The following is a 21,477-nucleotide window of genomic DNA, read 5'->3' as shown; positions in this document are numbered from 1 at the left end:
CAAATTCCCACACAGCTTTTGTGATTTTCTAACTTTTAAAGAACAAATAATATGGAGAAATATGGACAAAATGTCCTCTTAACTTGTTACTTGATTATTTGAAGTCAAGAAAACACACCATGCCATTTCTGCTCTTCCCTCTGCTGGCTGCCATTGTGGTGAGAAAAGGAAAAAACTCGCCCAAGCTACAATGAAAGAAATAAAAGAATCGGCAATCGGCTGTGACATAGCAGGTTCTTAAATGAGTTTGCTATTAGCAAGAGGACTGGAAATTGAAGTGCAGATAAGCCGGTTAGCATCTCCCTTCTTTAATCTGAGGCCTATAAAAACCAATCTGTGTTCTTATTCGGGGGCTTTTCACCCAGGCCAGTATTTCATTTAGGGGGAAAAAGACTTGGATGGAATAAATTATTAATGTTATTTATTACAGCAATTCCTCCTTTCAGCTGTTTCTTTCAGCTCCCCATGCTTAATCTGACTGCTTAGCATAAGATACACTTCAGTTAAAAAGAGAAATCATATTCCTCTTACAAGAGTGGAAGCAGCTAAGTGCTGAGGCGCATGAAGGCGGATGATGGTTTAAATTCCAGTTTAATGATTTTTGAATTTATCAATAGCAAACACAAGCACAAGCTTCCCCGTGCCTAACTTCTGGAAAAGGAAGAGGAAACTTGCATGCTGATATCAACAACCTCTTCTTCCTTCTGCTGCTGTGAAATTGCTACAGTAAGGATGCTCACATATCAGCTGCAAAGAGAGCTATAGATCAGGTGTAAATTTTATGCTTAATCACATCCACATGGCTATACAATCACATAACATGTTTGGATGCTAGAATTACAAAGCCTTCCAAACATGTACTTTTGTCCAGTAAGATTATGGTCTTATGCAGCACCCACTGTCAAAATGAACCAGAGTAAATATTATGTGGATAGACATGGGGCTATGTGGCATTTTTGGAAACAAAATGAAAGAAGCAACACACAGCCCACGTGATCAGACATTTTGTGTGGGATGTTGTACCCGGGAACGTGTGTGGTTCGGGTGCGTCTTTATCTCTTCTTTGCAGAGTACAGCAGAGTACGGCGCAGATAAACGACCACAATGCTGCTTTTTCTCGGTGGTGTATTTACAAATAATTTACAGTATTTACAGGACATACATACAGCTTTGTATCATCAACAGCATCAGCATACAGTGTTCAAACCGACAGAGTGACACGCAGAAATTGAGTAATAGAGGAGAGAGCGAACAGTGTACTCTGACTACTTTTATACATAAGTCCAGCCTAGTCTGTCCAATCATAAAGTGGTGATCTCATCTACTCAGGTGTGTTCATCAAGTATTGCAGTGCAGTTGCATCAGCCAGGTCTAGAGGAAGTGATGTCATCTGTCTTGTTCTGTGCACACACACACACACATATATCAATTTTCAGGCAATGAAAAAATATACCTTAACACTCCCCCTATTTTGAATTGCATGAATCCGTTACTTATTAAACATTACACATTCCCATTGCATCTATGCACATTTCATGTTTCTGAGCACATAATGGTTTTGTTAAAATGTCTGCCACATTCTCTTCAGTGCTACAATACTGTAACTCAATTAACTTTTCTCTAATAGCTTCCCTCACATTATGATATTTTATATCAACATGCTTACTTCTGCTCTTTATTCTATCAGAATTAGCCATGTGTATGCATGTTGTATTATCCTCCATTACCTTTATCGTGTCATCAGTTTTGCATTGCAGATCTTTTATTAACTGTTTGTACCACATCAATTCTGAACATAATTCAGACAAAGCTGCAAATTCTGCCTCTGAAGTTGAGGTAGCCACGGACCCTTGTTTCCTTGACTTCCAACCAATTATGCTGTTTCCAAGTCTGACGACAAACCCAGTCATTGATTTCCTGTCAGTTTCATCGTTGGCCCAATCGCTATCTACATAGGCTGACAACTTTAAACTCTTTGATGCCTTCAATATTAAGTGGTAATTACACGTTCCCTTTAAATATCTAAATATTCTTTTCACACCTTGCCAGTGTTTTTCTTTTGGATTTGCCACATATCTACTAAGGATGTTTACTGACGCTGCAATGTCAGGACGCGTCCAATTGGCCAAGTACATTAAACTGCCAATTGCAGAGTGGTATAACTCTTGGTCCTCAAATTCTTTGCTTATTTCATCTTCTTTCTGAAAATCTACTACCATAGGTGTACTTACACATTTGCACTCTTCCATGTTATACTTTTCTAGCATTTGTTTTATTTTTAGTTCTTGGCTTAACTCAAACCCCTTTTCTGTTTTCTTTATTTGTACGCCTAGGTAATTTTGTATGGGGCCCAGACTTTTAAATTCAAATTTCTTTTTTAATTGTCTTTCAAATAGCTCTACTTGACTGTGGTCTTTGGTTATGAAACATAGGTCATCTACATAAGCAAGCAGTACATTCAACTCATTACCTACTTTCTTGGTGTACATGCAAGGATCCGCCAGACTGTTTTTGTAACCTAAATTTACCAATACATGATGTAAACAGTCATTCCAGTTTCTGGCGGATTGTTTGAGGCCATAAATGGATTTATTTAATCTGTATACTAATTCTGGTTTGTCACCTTGGAAACCTGGTGCTTTCGCCATGTACAATTCTTCTTTTAAATCTGCATTCAAGTAAGCAGTAGTAATATCGTAATGGTGAATCACATAATTTTTGGCGGCAGCAAATGTGAGTGCAGCTCTTAGTGTTTCAGACCTAACTGCTGGCGAAAAAACCTGGTCATAATGTTCAAATCTTTTCTGTGTGAAACCTTGTGCCACTAACCTTGCTTTATATCTGAAATTTCCATCATTTTGTAACTTCCTTTTAAACACCCACTTACATCCTATTACCTTGTTTTTTGCTGGCAGTTTGGTCTCAGAGAATACATTGTGTTTCTTCATGGACTTCATTTCCTCATCCATGGCCTCCATCCATTTCTTCTTTTCTAAATCAGGTAGCTTTAAGACATCTTTATAATTTTTAGGCTCAACATACACATTACATACTGTAACACCACCCAAACCATATCTTTGTGGTGGAACCCCTTTGTTAGCCCTCTGAGACCTTCTGGGACTATGTGTCTGATTCTCTGACTGCCTACTTGTGTGAGCTTCATGTTCTTCATCTTCTTTTCCTTCATCATCTGTAGCAGGCCCTTCTTCTTCTGCAGTAGCTTCTTCTTCTTCATCGACATCTGCCTCGTTATCTGTGGCATCTTCATCATAGGGTTCCTCATCTCGCATCTGTGTTCCTGCCTTTCTAATTTGGTTTCTTCTTGAGTGCAGAGGAATGTATAATTGTGAATTGGCATGTACTTGGTCCCAGTTCTCACCCTCATTGAAACTAGCAGACCTTGATATGATCACGCCCCTGTTACCATCAAAAAACCTGTAAGCTTTGCTGTTTGGTTCATAACCCACAAAAATTAATTTTCTCGTTTTACTTTTACCTTTTCTTCGTAGCTGTCTTGGTATGTGCACAAAAGCCGTGCACCCAAACACGCGTAAGTACTTCATACATGGCTTCTTACCGTATAATAGAAAGTATGGCGTTTCATCTATGGCAGAAGAATAGATTCTGTTAACAATAAAATTACTTGTGAGTATTGCTTCACTCCAAAGCCCATGTGGCAGTTTAGCATCTGCAAGCATTGAGTCTTTCATCTCCTGCAATACTCTGTTCCTTCTTTCTGCAACACCATTTTGAAAGGGACTATAAGGGCTTGTCAATCTGTGTCTAATGCCTAGACTCTCCAACCACCTCTGAAACCTGTGGTTTGTAAACTCTGTGCCCCTGTCTGTTTGTAGCTGAGCTACCTTGAGGCCAAATTTTCTCTCTGTTGCAACCAACCATTTTCTGAATGTGTCAAAAACTTCTGTCTTAGACTTTAACGTATAACAAAAAGAAAATCTCGAAAAATCATCAGTAATTACCATACAAAATCTCGCTCCCCCTAGCGATGGTGGGAATGGTCCCATTAAATCAGTATGCACTAATTCAAAAGGTCTAGTAGTAATTCTTTCAGTTTTCTTTCCTTTTGGAGCTATACATGTTTTACTTGCTTTGCAAACTGCACAGTCCAGGTAATTATGACATTTCTTCAAACTTACATCCCTGGCTAAGTGCTCCATCTTTTGTATTGTTCTAAAATTTGCATGACCCAACCTCCTATGCAACAAGTGTATGCAATTATCATGTTGTGGTCTGTTCACTTGCAATGTGTTTGCACCTTCATGTGCCTGGCTCTGTAAGAAATACAATTTATTTTCTTGCCTCACTTTTGCAATTAAAGTGCCCTCTTTCTTTATCACACACTCCTGTTTTTCAAAACTTACAGCAAACTTCTGATCTACCAAAGACGCAATAGAAATAATGTTAAATTCTAAACCTGGAGTGTAATAGACTTCCCTTATCTCAGTTTTCAATGCAGAGACGTACACAGTTCCTTTGCCTTTGACCGCCACCTGCTGGCCGTTCGCCATCGTCACATGCCGTAGATCAGATTTACCTATAAAAGAAAACATTTCTAAAGAATTAGACAAATTTTCTGCAGCTCCAGAATCTAACAGCCATCTAATCATTTCTGTTTTGTTGCTGCTTCTTGTGTCATTCGTTACTGAAGAGATTTGTCCCACGTTGTCTCTTCTTTGAAATCTCCTGGAGCCCTTTTTTCTGTAGACTCTATGGTCCGGAGGACTTCCGGTCACATCTCTATGATTTGGAGGACTTCCTGTTGTACCTCTATGGTTTGGAGGACTTCTTGTTGCATCACAGTCTTTCCGGAGATGATTGGTGGAACCGCACAAGAAGCAAGCTTTTGTCATCAGGACTCGCCCCCTTTGTTCTTCCGCGGCACGTCTGCTGGCTTCCGGATATCCATCCCGTCCAGCCTCCACGTGGCTTTGGCGTTTATTCATTTTTCTTTCCTGTAAATGCTGTTCCTCCTGCAAAATTCTACTCGAAACATATTCCAAAGTTAGCTGAGCATCTGTTAACGATTCCAAGCTTGTTATCAGCATAGAATAAGAGTCATTTAACGAGCTAAGAAGTATATAAACCTGCTGCTCTTGGGGAAATACAACGTTCATGAGTTGAAGCTGATTGAACATGTCTTTCATATTTTTTAAGTGCTCCGATGCACTCTGCCCCGGCTGCATTCTGCACTGGAACAATTTTCTGGTAAGTGCTATTTTTGTTCCAGTTGTTTCTCGCTGATAAATCCCTTTTAGTCTATTCCAGACCTCCCGGGCTGTTGTTAGTCCCTGTATATGAACTAAAATGGTATCTTCAAGGGACAACACTAAAGTTGCTAGAGCTTTCTCACTCTGCTCCAATTCCTCATCATCGGGCTGCGCTGGGGGGTTAATAATGTAGCGCCACAATGACTCTTTCCTTAGCAGCATCTCGGCTTTTACTGCCCACGTTTTATAGTTCTGCTCATTTAGCCTGTTTATAGCCAGAGTACCAACTCCTGAGCTGTATGTTGCCATTGTCCTGTCTCTCTGAAGCCTTTTTGTTCTCTGTACCTTCCCCACAGACGAACTAGCTTCTGTCTCGCTGTCACTGCTCTCCTCCTCTTTTTTCATTTATTTATTCTTCCCACGTTGCACAACGTTTACTCACCACCTTTTATCTTGCGCAGCGGGAGCGTGCTGGGCCCATAACCTCTGTACCCGGGAACGTGTGTGGTTCGGGTGCGTCTTTATCTCTTCTTTGCAGAGTACAGCAGAGTACGGCGCAGATAAACGACCACAATGCTGCTTTTTCTCGGTGGTGTATTTACAAATAATTTACAGTATTTACAGGACATACATACAGCTTTGTATCATCAACAGCATCAGCATACAGTGTTCAAACCGACAGAGTGACACGCAGAAATTGAGTAATAGAGGAGAGAGCGAACAGTGTACTCTGACTACTTTTATACATAAGTCCAGCCTAGTCTGTCCAATCATAAAGTGGTGATCTCATCTACTCAGGTGTGTTCATCAAGTATTGCAGTGCAGTTGCATCAGCCAGGTCTAGAGGAAGTGATGTCATCTGTCTTGTTCTGTGCACACACACACACACATATATCAATTTTCAGGCAATGAAAAAATATACCTTAACAGATGTCTTCTCTATACCAGCTAACAACAGTAGAAGACAGCTTGGTTGCTCCTGGTCAAAATAGCCAAGGCAGTGTGGTAGGATCAGCAAGACATTGTTTATGTACATCCCAGAGCCTTTGTCTGGTAAAAGAGACTTCTCTTTTTGAGCTGTGAGACCTAAGAGGTTGGGAGGAGGATCTCCTTTGAGGCTCACACATCCTCTTGGGTCATGAACTGATTAGTGAGTCAAAAAAGTTGCCTTCAACCTCCACCAGCCAAGCAATCACTGTAGTATTCAACTGGCTTGCCCTTAGAGATGCCACAAGGAAGAAAAGCCAATTTAAACCTTTTCCAATTGCACCACATGTCTATTAGGTTTTGCCTAATGAGCTGCTTAAGCTGGAAAATGTCTACCCTGTTGTGTAGCTGCAAGTGCCTAGTCAGTCAGGAAGCACGCCAGACAAGAGTGCTGTCAGTCAGGGCTGTCAAATGGGAGGTTGAATAAGCCAGACCAAGTCAGTGCACAAAATAAACAATAGCAGGCAGTTCAAAGAAACAGGCAGTACTGAGAATCAGAAACAAACCAAGGCCAAGCTATAAATCACGGTCATGCCAATTCATCTGTCTGAGCAGGAATAGCCAGAAACAAAGTCAGTGGACTGTCAAGGTCAGGTTGCCAGAGTATCAATCAGTGAGGAATCCAACAAGAAAAAAGCACAAAAGATACAAATGTATACAAACCAGAGTCATTTGCCAAGAAACATAGCAGGCAAAGACTCAGGAAGGAGGGCATGTTGGTTGGCATTCTAGATAATTTTAAACAATGTTCCTAAAAGTTGCCTCACCCTACAATTAAAGCTCTTATAGATGAATTAGCCCATCCTGCACTCTGGATGCAGCTGCAGCCCTTCCAAAAGAAGGACTTCTCAAAGATACCCCTGAATCCTTGCAAAGTTCTCTACTCCAAAGGAGGTCTTCCACGCAGCTCGGCACTGTAGCAGATTCCCTCCTGCCATGGCTCCTGCCTTTCTTTGTTGTCTCTGCCTTAAACTGGTAAGAGGCCCACTCTCCTCCTGTAACTCCAGCCAAATAATCTCTACTGCTGCTGGGAAAGATTCTGCAATGCTTTCGGAGGATTTGGGGCCATCACTTGCTGCCTGCTCCTCTTCACCACCCAACCCGGAAATCTGAGTAGGGTTCCTCCAGCAGGACATGAGGCTTCCTGATACAGTCAGAGAGAGGTTCAGCACCAATAAAACTCCCTCACTGCTTGAAGAGCTTGTGGGAAGTTGGGGTTTTAAAACAATTTTTTTATTAAATTTTAATATTCCATTGACTGAAAAACATTAAAATGTATCATCATATGAAATGAGTGAAAGGGCCAGCTATTAAAGATGTTTGGCTTGAATATACTGTATCAGGAAAATATATTTTTATATTGCTACCCTTGTGTTTTGGCAATCTGTCCCTGAATATCTACAAAAGATGACATCCCTGCTGGGATGCAAGAGGGGATGGTGAGGTGGAATTTTTTTTTAGCAGGCCTTTGAATGGTGGTGCTATCCTGCCTCTTACATGGTAAAGCACTTCAACTTCAGGGTACGGATCCTGGATTTGTCCAAATGTCCAGGATTATAACAAAAAGCTGTCAGAAGATGATGCTTACCTATAAATTTTGATAGAATAATTGAAGATCTTCAATGAATAGCTTCAGAACTGTAAATATGATGAACAAAGAAAATGTGCTCAAGGTGGCTGTTCTGCCCCTTGTTTTATTCTGAGTCAAAAGACAAAATGATGTGAGGGTCACACCATGGATATATTAAACTGAGAGGAGCTGGGATTTGTATAGATCAGCATTTTCCAACACAGGCCATGCCTGGTTCCACTGGGAATAGACAAAAACCATTCATCATGGATATTTCTGTGACTTGGAATCAAAACCTCAGACAGATTAGCAACAGCATTTTAAAAAATAATAATAATGTAATACCTTTGCTGTGATCAGACAATAGAAAGACACTAATGTTCCCAAAGGAAATAAATACAGAATTATAGTCTTGTATTCAAACTTATATAATACTGAATTCTGTGAGAAGCACACAAAGAAGTCCCCCCAAGTTAAAATAATTTTAAAAATATTATTTATAGTATTTGACAGGGAAGAAATCCAAAAGTTAGCAAACTGCTAGAGTAGTGGTAATTCCTGAACACATAAGAGTCAGGTGTTCGCATTTAGAGCCATAATATTCTAAAATCAAGATTTTAAAATAATAGATCATTTCCATATTGTACAGAGTTATAACCTCTGATTACAACTATTGGGATAAATTAAAAAGGAGGATAGGGTTAAGCCACTTGTGTCACTGTGACAGCTTGTTTACCTTGTAAAAGTATGGCTGGGTTTACCAGAACTTTAAGCTCTAGAGCAGGGGTCCCCAACCCCCGGTCTGTGGCCCAGTGCCAGTCCGTGATCACGGCAGGACCAGGCCACAGAGACAGATCTCCCCCCCGCACGCACTCCCCCCACGCACCCCACTCGCACACACGGTCCGCCCACCCATATACACAGGTGCCCTGCCAACCCGCAAATGTGCCCCGCCCACCCTCGAACGTGTGCAAATGCATCCCACCCACCTGCACATGCATGTGAGCGCCCCCTGCCCTCCCTCTAGTGTCCCCCTCCCAACCACTCATTCTCACAAGCACACATCCCACCCGGATGTGCATGTGAGCACACCCTGCCCATCTGCGAGCATCCCCCACCCATCCGTGAGCATGCCCCACCCACCCGCACCCGCAACAAGTAGGCAGTTCAGAAAAGGTTGGGGACCACTGCTCTAGAGCACAGAGGTCACATGGTCACATATTTGACCTGAGAAAAAGGTTGTTGGAGGTGGGGAGACTCTCTCTCTCTCTCTCTCTCTCTCTCTCTCTCTCTCTCTCTCTATCTATCTATCTATCTATCTATCTATCTATCTATCTATCTATCTATCTATCTATCTATCTATCTATCTATCTATCTATCTATCTGCTACTAGGAACAGGAGAATGAGCTAAAACAAAGGATTGCCTTGCTACTAGCTGAAATCACTCTACTGAGATCTCTGCTCTGAAATCATACCTGGTTCACCAACTCTTACTGGCTCAGAGCTGAAGAGCCTTTCCTGAGGCAAACCCTGGATGCTGCATTTTTCTGGGTGCACCTGCTGGAAATGTCTTTGATAATATATCTGGGGACTGCTAAGACCTGCACAACCAACTGCATGCCCTTGCCACTGCCTACCAATACAAGAGCCTGCTAACCCCTTGAGATGATTTTGAGAAAGAACTAAGGATACAGAGGTTCCTCATCCTAGCTGGATTTTGGGAAAAGGTGTAGTATATTGGGCTATTATTTTTTGTGTTAAGACAACTAATCAGACACCAAAACTGGGGAGCTTCTGTTAAAACGGAATAGAAGCATATCCTTAAACACCGAATCTGGCCAGATCCAAGGGTTACACGCTACTAAAGTTTCTGTTTCATCTGTCCAGCAAATAAACCGGATAGGACCAACATTCTCTTTTCAGGTACACAAGATCAGTCTTTTCAATTTGTATGATCTATTTTAAATCTGCATGGGCTGTGTGTAAAACAGTTTTACTCTGGGGGAAAAAGCATGTATCAAAACTTCCTAAAGTTTGGCACAGAGCCACAGCCATCTATCTGCTACATCTGTGACAAGTTTGGTGTTAATCCAAAACCCAGTTTCAAAGTTAGAAATTTTTGTTTGGGTTGCCCCCATTGTTAGAATAGTAGAATGCTGATTTGCTCGGGGGCACAATACCTTGCAGATATAATTAACATTTATCCCCTGTGTTCTGGCTAGAGCACACAATGAGAATATTGAAGTTGCCATTTAACAGTTCCCCTGTTGGATATCTCCCTGGTTTTGTTTTCCATCTCTAAAACATTTTGGTCAAAGGGTGGACCATCGCATGTCAACACCACCAACACAAGTAATCCTGGGGGAAGGGGGGGGCATGTGGTGAGCAAAACTTTCTGCTGGATTATGCCCATTGGCTGTCCTCCTGCCTTCTCCTTTCCTAACACATCCTTCACATTTTTCTCCCTTCTGCAAACAAGCTTCTCTCTGCACACATTTCTTTTCTGTCAGCAGAGAGACTGTGCTTTAAAATAAGCCTAGATGAAAACAAGCGTTATTTTAGAAAGGCGTTTAATTCACACCAATAGTGTTATCTTTGAAAGGTAAATTACAAACTGCCTTGCATATTCCCACAGGAAAGTACCATATTTATAAGGCATTTCTGAGAGCAAGAATAGCGATGGCAGTTATTTGCCTTGCTGATCAGTGCTTGATATGTGCAGCAGACAGCTAATTAACTGTATTCCAAAGGGATTAATTATGGTATGAACAGGAGACTCCTCCCTGTCAACTCCCAGTTTCTTTCTGTATATCTTGAGAGGCAGTAGCAAGATGAAGAATGTTGTTATTAAGGTTCACACATACTACCAAGCAAGGGGGAAACAGCAAGCTTTAATTCTGATGAAATGATTGGTGGGCCAAGTGGGAGAAAAAGAAGTTTGCCTCAATGAGCTGGATTCATTCCCAAACCTACTGCAACTCCAGCTGTTTCTCTAAGCATTTCACTGCCGTCAGCTCCTCTGAAATATAGCGAATTTGGGCTTAATTTAAAAGAAGGCACCTGGGAGAAATTATATGAACCAATGAAACAATACAGGATGTTGGTGACTTTAATATCCATGCCATCGCTGCCTCTGAGCCATCTTGGACTCCACCAGCCCAACACACAACAAAATTCATATGTGACCTAAGGCCTCTTCTGGGTCTGTTGGTATAACCTCGTTGTCATGGTCAACCACTTTCTGGTGATATTTGAAAGCTGGTGTTGGATTGAGTGTCAGACTAGGATTCAAGAGACCTGACATCAAATCCCCACTAGTAAAACCACTCCTTGAACATTTTCTAGGGATGGGAATTTTTTCATATTTTGAAATACCCTAGTTCTCCATTCTAGGAGTTCTCCCTATCTTACTGGCATCATACAAATACCTTAATGTGATGCACCTGGGGAAAATGTTTAAATTAGAAAGCTTTGAGGCTTTGCTAGGCCAAATTTCGCCCATACTTCCTGTTCCCACCCCAGTGGTTGCTAGGAGCTGTCTTTCTGAGGAGGAAACTTGGCCTAGCTAAGCCTCAGAGCCTTTTGATTCAGGCCATTCTCCAAGATGCGTCACATTTAGGTGTCTGTAAGGTAGACAGAACTCTTAGAATGGAGAATTATGGTATTTGTAGTCCAGAAAATCCAGAAAACATAATCCCAACATTTCACATTCCTTGAAAACCAGATTATGGTCGCCATAAATAAAAAGCAAGCTGATAGTGCACAAAAACTGAAAGGAAAAAGATTTTTACTGGGACTATCTATGCTTCTTAGTTTAAAATTAACTTTTCAGTTTTTAAACTGAATTACCAGGAGACTTTTATAAAGGACTGAATCCATAAACTAACATTGCTTCTGTGCCACTGCAGGCTTCTTCTCCAACAAGACTGCTACTTCTTCAATAGATTACTATTAGAGATGGGGATGACTTACCATTTTGGTGAGTCGTCCCGCTTCATGGGTCGTCCAAAGTTGACAACTCATGAAGCATGAAGTTGCCCTCATGAAGTGATGAATAATGAAGTTATTTGTCAATTTGTTTGCTGATGATGCAGCCATTGTTGCCCACTCTGCTGAAGACCTTCAACAACTCATAAATCATTTTAGCAAGGCCTGCCAAGACTTTGGACTAACTATCAGCCTGAAGAAAACACAAGTCATGTGCCAGGGCGTGGACTCACCTCCCTCCATTACTATCTCCATGCAAGAATTGGAGGTTGTTCATGAATTTGTGTACCTTGGCTCAACAATCTCTGATACTCTCTCCCTAGATGTCGAGCTGGATAAACGCATTGGGAAAGCAGCTACCATGTTCTCTAGACTCACAAAGAGAGCATGGCCTAATAAGAAGTTGACGGCACACACCAAAATCCAGGTCTATAGAGCCTGTGTCCTGAGCACACTCCTATACTGCAGCGAGTCCTGGACCCTCTGTGCACGGCAGGAGAGGAAGTTGAACACCTTCCATATGCATTGCCTCCGATGCCTTTTTGGTATCACCTGGCAGGACAAAGTTCCAAATAGAGTAGTCCTAGAACGAGCTGGAATTTTCAGCATGTATACATTATTGAAACAGCACCGTCTACGTTGGCTTGGGCACGTCGTGAGGATGGCTGACGGTCGGATTCCAAAAGATCTCCTGTATGGAGAATTAGTGCACGGAAGCCGCCCCCGAGGGAGACCACAGCTGCGCTACAAGGACATCTGCAAGCGGGATCTGAAAGCCTTAGGAATGGACCTCAACAGATGGGAAACCTTGACGTCTGAGCGTTCAGCCTGGAGGCAGGCGGTGCATCATGGCCTCTCCCAATTTGAAGAGACACTTGTACAGCAGGCCGAGGCAAAGAGGCAGTCCCGAAACAAGCAAAACCAGGGAGCTGGACAGGGGACAGATTGTATTTGTCTTCAATGTGGAAGAGATTGTCACTCTCGAATTGGCCTTCTCAGCCACACAAGACACTGTTCCAAGACCTTCATGCAGAGCACGTTACCATAGTCTCTCGAGACTGAAGGATGCCTACACGGGTATTTTAAAAAAACAACACACACCCATTGCCACTGCCACCCCCTGCTGCCACACCATGCCGCCACACCCCCTCACCCCCGCCGACACCCCCTTATCATTGTCGACACTGCCGAGGTCTCCATCTGGCCTCTGCAGCCACGGCATGTAAAAAGGGAGACTGGCTGCCCTTTGCAAAGATGGCAGTTGCAGCTTCCCTACCCTAAATGAAGCCACAGCCACCATCTTTGCAAAGGGAAGCCAGTCTCCCTTTTACAGATGGAGACCTCGGCAGTGGCAGTGGCAATCACGGTAAGGGTGTGTCTGCGGGGGTGGTTGGGGCTAAGGTAGGGAGAGGAAGGGGATGGGAGGTAGGATGTGGGGGTGGGTAGTTGTGGGGGTGGGTGGGTGCCTATCAGCCCACCGATCAACTGATTGGCAGCCGGTAGGCAGAATGGTGTTTTGTTTTTTAATTTACGAAGATGAATAAAAATAGGAAAATATTTGTCGATCCATATTCGTCGGGACTTCAAATTTGACAAATACGGATTGACAAATATTTTCATTGAAAAAGACAATCCGTTTTTATATTCGTCCCCATCTCTAATTACTATACCAAAACTTGCCAGTTTGTAGGGCTTTGCCAGTGGACCTGGTAATCAGTACCATTGGCCTGCATTGTTTTCATTGTTTTCCATATCTATGGGCTCTGCTTCTAATAGCAGAACATTGTCCCCATGCTAAGTGTTAAGTGTAGCCACAGTTCTCCTCACTTCTCAATGATGAGGAATTACATACAGAATATTTTCTTTGAAGATAATTAACTTCAGCAGGAAATCCTAGCAGCAGGCGATACTTTCATTTCATAGAAGTTAAATAAAATATTTGTACAACTTCCTTTTTTGTACTGTTTTAGGATACAGATCCTAGAAATGTGTAGCTGGCAGCCCTCATACTCCATATTTTTAATATTTCTGGCCATTGTTAGATTTTGCCTTTTTTTTCTTCCTATGCACAAACTGAATTAGAATGTCTCTTGAATATCCTGCATCTTGTCACTATAGCCTGAGGGTTGTGTGCACCTACTCAGCATCTGCCTTTGTGTGTACTATATGCAATGATGTTGAATTAACATGTTATTAGCCTTTTGGCAGAGTAGTTTTCCAAATCCACAGTATTTTTTGTAGGTGACATTTATCCGTCTTCAGGGTCCCTATATTATTATTATTATTATTATTATTATTATTATTATTATTATTATTATTATTATTATTATTATTATTATTATTATTATTATTATTATTATTATTATTATTATTACCCTGATCAAATGCCCATTTGTAATTTTGGAGATCTCTTGCACAACTTCTGTAATCCCTAAAATCTTTGGTTCCCATGGCTAAATATCAGCTGACCAGTTTGCCTTCTATTCTTAATTAAGCTCCAGTAGTTGTGTCAAGATTTTTTAAGCAGCTCTGAATTCTTCTTGGCTATCATGGCATGGTTAGGTATCATGAGACTAGGCTTATCTTCTGATGAGGTGTTTTTAAAGTGGTAGTTGAATGCCTCCCAGGATATTTTAATCCCATTTTTGGCTTTCTGAGAGGCACAGAAGCATGACTTGTTAGACTCTTAAGAAGTATTGCCAATTTAAATTACCATTCGACCCTAGGTAAGGTAAACATTAATATGATGTGGATGAGGGTGTTAGATTATGGATCCATTTTCTGTGATGATGTCATTATCTCCCCCCCTTGGTGTGTCTTTTAATGGGATAACTCCAAACTTTACCTTGGTATTACTAATTTAGTACTGGACATGATAAAGATAGTATCTGTTCTGACACAATAATGGAAGAGCTTTGCTTGCATAATTTTTCATGTCCTCTGTTTCATAACACAATAGCATTTGAGTTATGCTTAATTGTCTGTAACTGTTGACTTTAAAGGTTCCATTTATTTATTTGCCAAAACTTATAAAATAGTAAACAAAGTGGGGCAATGGTCTTGCAGAGCTCCCAATCACTACATTGGTTTTACTCCCCGCTCCATCTTCTCTACACTGGGAAGGGAAGGGGGAACTGAACAGTGGTCAGCCAGTGCTCATACCTCCAGCTGCAGTGCCAGATGGAAGAGCTCAAGGTCATGCCTTAACTCTAGACAGCTGAAAGTGGGAGTGATGGAACTTGACCAGCCCTTTTAGGCCTACATAATATATGCAGATTTCTATGTTTTTAAAATATCTAATCTGTATTTTGAAGACAGATGTGAAGGGAAGAAATAAAGGAGATGCCTTGTTTCTGTGTTCCAGTCTTAAGTGTCATATCCATTTGTTTCCTTGATCTCAAAAACAGGAGATGGGGCGCCATATTCACTTTATGAGAAATAGAACTTTGAATATGATGGATTATAATCCCACTTGCAATCTGACTGGTGAATTGAGGGTCTTACTTGTTCAGTGAGAATACCTTACAACCCAAGTTCTACTACCACCATGAATTGTTACATTACACTTCATATTTAGCACGTTGATTCTGAACCTTGCATCAGGACCTAATTTTAAGCTATTGTCAACTGAATCCTTTGAGAGGCAGTAGTGAGTGGATGGTAAACTAGTTTAAGTGACTTGGGTTCAAATACCCACTCAGTCATAGAATCTCACTCAGAGGTGGAAAAGGTAAAGTCACTTCTTAAATATCTCCCATATGTTGAGAAGCCTATTAGGATTGCCATCAAGTCAGCCAGAATTGACTTGATGGCACATAACACACACACACAACTGGATCTTAATATTTTGAATGCCTGGGATATGTGAAGATAATGAAGAACAGAAAAGGCATTTCTGTCATCATTAAGTAACTACTAACTATAATCACCAAAAAATTTTGGTTAGAAACTGAGCACTGAAATTTGGTAAGTAAATGCTACCTTCTGGCCACTTATCTTTCTTTTCCCTTGATGCCCATGTGTGGCCTTTGTAGTGGCTTGTAACAGCTGGACTAGCAATCATTTGCAGATCATGTTTTTCAATCTCGTAGTTGTTACAAATTAAGCCACTGGGCGCTGGTGTTGGGAAGTTGGATGCTTAGCTGAACCGGCCCTTTCCAGGTTTTTGACCTGCTTAATTTCCAGCCTTGTTGTGCCTCTCTTTCTTGGGGCATTGTCACAGATACAGTCTTGGTTCTTTGACTACTTCTATGCATTCCTTTGAACAATGGTTGCTACAAGCTAATTAGCCACAAAGCCAGTTCTCTGGGAAACATGGTGGGTAACTTATATTTTTAGCGTCAGATTCACTCAGCAGCAGCTATCAGCTGGAAAGCTTCCAAGGAGTAGAGCACCATATAACTAGAAAGAACCGAACGAGAGGTTGCAGGTAATTATGTCTCCTAAGCTGTTAACAGGACTGGCCATTTGATAAATGAGAAGATTTGCGGCTGTTTTGTCACTAATAAGTGTTGTAAGATCACTGCAAAAACTGGCAAGACATTTATCTTCATCATGCTCTAACAGGAGTATCTCTGGGTTCAGATTTACATCTTTCTTCATGATCATTTTTAAGGCCTACTGTGGGAGGAGGGTGGACTTTATAGCCATGGATAAGGAACAGTATAATTGGCTGATCTATTTAGGAAGAAAGAGCAGAGTTGTTGAAGATCAGATTGGACTCAAGACCAATAAACTAAAGCACAGAAGTACAGAATCACTTTCTTTTACTTGAGTGCTTGCTTAGCAGTAAACAAAAGGAAACATGCTTCTCGCTTATACTGGATCAAACACATGACCATCTGAGATGGGAAACATCTGTTTTTTGGACTGTAACTCCAAGAGTCTGACAGCCAATTTGCCATACTGAGACCAGAAACAAACATTTAGAGACATCTGGTTAAGTAGAGCCAAAAGCACCTTAATGTTGCAGAGAGATTAAGGTAGTCTTTTCATGTTTGTGAAATCGGGTTTCAAAAAAATAAAAATAAAATAAAATCCTGAATAACAGGTACTAAACAAAGCAAGCTAATCTGCATAATCCTGAAGATGAGAGAAGCTTGTGCTGTGATACTCAGATGTTCTCATTAGTTACACATTTCCCTTCCCAGTCGGGCTAACTCTAACTTCTGTTTCTGGTGACTGTGGGATTTTGAGAGCCAGGGTCCCAAAAATATTTTTCCCCATCTCTGATGGCCATGACATTATGACCACAATGTTCTGACTGACTGAGCTGCAAAATAATGCACCCAAGTTCTGCAGAACAATACTTCAACCTTAGCATGATTTTTAAAATTTTATTTTATTTTATTTGTATACTGCCTGTCTAACCTAAGGCCACTCTGGGTGGTTCACAACATGATCAAACAGTAAAATACTACTTAAAATATAAAGTAAAATCAACATATAAGCATTTAGTCATTAAGTTGTGTCTGACCCTTCGTAACCCCATGGACCAGAGCACACCAGGCCCTCCTGTCTTCCATTGCCTCCGGAGTTGGGTCAAATTCATGACCCTGTCCAACAATCTCATCCTCTGTCGTCTCCTTCTCCTCTTGCCTTCACATTTTCCCAACATCAGGGTCTTTTCCAGGGAGTCTTCTCTTCTCATGAGATGGCCAAAGTATTAGAGCCTCAGCTTCAGGATCTGCCCTTCCAGTGAGCACTCAGGGTTGATTTCCTTTAGAATGGATAGGTTTGTTCTCCTTGCAGTCCAGGGGACTCTCAAACAATTACAAATTAACAATTACACATAAGCATTAAATATTTAAAAGGTGGTAGAATTGACTCAGTGGCTAAAATCTTTAACAGCTTGATGGAAATACCTGTATCAACAACCAGGTTTTAAAATATTTTTTAAATATCATCAGCTGGATGTCCTGGGGCAGTTGATTACAAAGTCTATGTGCAACCACCAATAAATCTCAACTCCTAGTCTCCCTTTGGGCCTCTCTTGGGATCAGCACCTTAAGACATCCTACCTGGGATGCGCAGATAGGACAAGCTATACTTTTTGGAAGGAAGCATTTTGTCAGGTCCCAAGTTCCAAACTGTTTAGCGCTTTATATGTTAAAACCATCACCTTGAATTTGGCACAGGAGTGAAGAGGTAACCAATGTAATGCGACCAGGATTGGGGAGAGATTTTGGTATTCTGGACCTGCTGGAGTTTCCGTATCAGGCTCAAGGGAAGCCTCACATAAAGAGCATTATAGTAGTCTATTGAGACTACCAGTGCATGGACCAAGATGGTGAGCAACCAGGTGTCCAGGTAAGGGCGCAATTGTGCAATCCATCTAAGGTGGGAATAGGCAGATCAAACCATAGATGCTATCTGGTTCTCCGTTGATAGTGCTGGGACCAGAAGGACACCTAGGCTGTTCACCTCATTCCTGGCAGAGAGAGTAAACCTGCCAAAGGAGTAGGAGTTGTCCAAACAACAGACATCAAGGAAGGATTGGAGCCAGGACAGAGCCAGACCACCAACCCCTAAACTCAGATAGTCTCCCTAGGAGAATACCATGGTTGAAGGTGTCAAAGGCCACTGAGAGATCGAGGACAACGAGCAGAGACACCTTGCCCCTTTCTGGAGACCAGAGAAGAAACAAAGAATTCAAAGATCTGGCCAGATGTAGTAGGGCTTGTGCAGGGTGACTCTGTTTGCTGCCGAAGCAAACTGCAATTCAGAACAAGAAGCAGTTGCCATTTTCCAAATTTATGAACATTCACAATAGACTACATTTCAACAACCTTGTTTCCTCATTCAGTGTGAGGACCACTAATTCACAAGGGAGGTCATATTCCAGTAAACCAGGATATTACCATATGTCCCCCTTCCTTCTTATCAGCCCTCTGACTCAAACGTTGAACTGCCTTTTTCATTTTTCAAAATCCTCTGTCTTGTCTCCTAGCCTTCGTGTTAGAGCCATTCCCCAACACCACCATTCCCAGATAATAGATCCAAGGCTACTGTAGCAGTTTTTTCTGTAAGCTTCTCTGAAGATTGCAACAGTCTCTGATCTAAAACCGGTGCATTGAAATAAAATAGGGGGTAGAGAGCGTACAAGCCTAGATTTACCCCTTTGCACCTTGCCCAATAAAAAAGTTGAAAGAAAGAAAAAAGCATGTGGAATATATTGAAAAACAACCAGCTTTCATTTTCGGAATGAAACAGAGCATGAAGCAATTCTTGGAGGTGAGGAGCAACAATCTTCCCCTGCTCCCAGCCCACTTTCTCCCTAAATTTGCTTCAGGAGACTGGGCTGAAGTTGTGATAGCTACTGAGTTTTTAAAATGGTGTAAAATGCATCCAAAGTTTAAAATGCAGCATCTCTGAAAGAAGAATTGCCTGAGTATGAGAGAAAAGAGATGAGGCTGGAACTTAAAGAGGGTTTTGCTGTATTAAAACCTCTAAATCCAAAAACTGTCAATGAAACTAACAACACTGAAACTACCAGAGACTACGATAGGCATAAACTTCCAACATGCAGAGAAAATCAAATTGCTCACAATTGTAGTACCAGACCTCCAAGATAAACTGGAAGACTTTAAGAACTGACGTCTCAAATCAAACCTGCATGGCAGGATGGGGTGGGGGGATGAAGAAGCAAGTGATAAATTGCTGGTTGCTTGGTTTGGTAAATCATGTTTTGACCCACACATCACTATTTTCAGATCTGCACGGTACCCAGAAAAATGAAAATAATGATGATTGTCAGTATTAAACCATGGATTGATTAAAGAGGCAAGGATGTACCAATTTACCAAGGCATCTCAACAAAGATGCTTTTAAAAAATGGAGAATGCTGAGACTGGTCACTGAAAGCATAACCATCATAGGCATCCTTCAGTCTCGAGAGACTATGGTAACATGCTCTGAATCGAGGAGTGTCCTCTCCAGAGCATGAAGCCCGGGTAAGGTAATATGGAGGATAGGCTGTTACCCAAGCAGCAGATCCCCCCTCTCCACATTGCTGAAATGGTCCAATGGAAAGGCAAGAGCCAATACAACTGGTTCCAGCAATGTCGCAGGAGTTGGCAGAACGACACATGCTGCCTTCGGGACTCCAGCTCCGGATTTTGCCTCGAGGTTAACTCCTGAAGCCTTTTCCATGAGTGGATATAGCCACAAGGCAGTGGAGGTTTGAAATTGGAGTTTTCCTTCTCCTAGATGGGCTGCCTTCCATGGCTGACGAGCCCCACCTACCTGGCCTGCTCTTTAATAGTGCAAAAGTATGATCTGATCCTTAAAACTTTCCTGACTACCCGGCTTATGCAAATCTCATTGGCTTTCCTATTTACCATAGCATAACCATAGCATAACCAAGTCTGTTACTGCTTTTGGTTTCCCATTTAAACCTGCAGTGGCCTATAAAAGCAAGAGACTGACAATTGCAAACAATTTACTGCCAGCAGGTTTTTGCAAAACCCTGGTTCTGGCAGCCCCCAGATCTGCAGAGTTCAAACAATAATGATAAAAGCTTGCCTGCTATCAAGTGCTTGGCAAGATGCTAGAAAATGGAAAATGTAGAAAAAGCAGTCAGAACATTCAAATATTTACACCATCGAATGTGGTAGATAGTGAATCACTTTCTCTAAATTAGCTTCACCCAACGTGCCAGCTACATAGCTACATTCTGTACAAGCACTATGTTTAGAACAACGGCATATTGCTGTGGCAAGACAGGATAAACTGTTCTAAATCAGTCCATGTAAGTCAAAGAAAGTGACCTGCAGTAAAGGAATGGTTGTTATGCATTCACCCTCCCATCAATGGGGACATGATCAAATGGCTACCCATGTAGATTTTCTTTATATATGTTGTAAAAGTTATTGTTCTTTTTTCACTATTATTTTACAGATACAAGAATACTAATACTGTATCATAGATGGTAGATAGAGGTGTCACAAAAATAGGAGCATGTTTGGTCAGCACTTGAGTTTAAATATGATGGATAGGTTTAAAATGTTTCTTTAAATACAACTATCTTGGGCACAGGCATTAAAATATGTAGAATTCTCTCTCTCAGCAAGATTTAGGCTGAATATCAGGAAAAATTTCTTAACTGTTAGAGCAATTACCTTCCTTGGGAAGTGGTGAGTGCTCCAATGTTTTCAAGATATTCAAGAGAAAAATTGGATAACCATCTATCAGATGTGTTTTGATTTAGATTCCTGCGTTGAGCAAAGAGTTGGGCTCAATGGCCTTATAGGCCCCTCCCAACACAATAATTCTATGATTCTATGACTCTCTCTCTCCCCCCCTCCCCTCTCTCTGGGTACTGTCGTCATTCCTGAGGTTGCCTACAGTCATGGCACATCTCCACCTATCTCTTGGTGTGTGGGTTATTTCTTCTTTATTAAGATTCTGCCAGTCTGTGATCTTCCTTATCCAAGAAATATGTCTTCTACCTCTTCCACATTTATCCTCAGTCTTTCTTTCAGTGATGTATTGCAGTATGTTATATTTATCCTGGTGAATTGTGTGTCCAAGATGTGACTGTCTTTGTTTCTAAACAATCAACTATATTTCTTTTTGTTTTCCTATCTGATAACACACCTCTTTGTTCTCTTTGTTCTCTATTCTATTAGTCCATGAGATGTAAAGGATTATTTTCTACATTCACATTTCAAAAACATCTCCTCTTTAATAGTCCAAAACTCACA

At 41.4% G+C, this 21,477-nt stretch overlaps 1 long non-coding RNA gene across 1 annotated transcript; it reads right to left on the bottom strand.

The window, feature by feature from the left end:
* Window positions 1-1,108: 1,108 nt before the first annotated feature.
* Window positions 1,109-6,162, bottom strand: LOC144588921 (uncharacterized). The gene is made up of 2 exons (XR_013544681.1): window positions 2,898-6,162; window positions 1,109-1,400 (listed from the first exon to the last, which is right to left on the bottom strand). It is a non-coding gene; the product is annotated as an uncharacterized LOC144588921 (long non-coding RNA).
* Between the last annotated feature and the right edge of the window lie 15,315 nt (window positions 6,163-21,477).

Source organism: Pogona vitticeps, chromosome 4 (genome assembly GCF_051106095.1).
Source record: "Pogona vitticeps strain Pit_001003342236 chromosome 4, PviZW2.1, whole genome shotgun sequence".
Classification (NCBI taxonomy): domain Eukaryota; kingdom Metazoa; phylum Chordata; class Lepidosauria; order Squamata; family Agamidae; genus Pogona; species Pogona vitticeps.
Note: the sequence above shows the minus strand (reverse complement) of the source record. Positions and strands in the feature narration are given on the sequence as shown.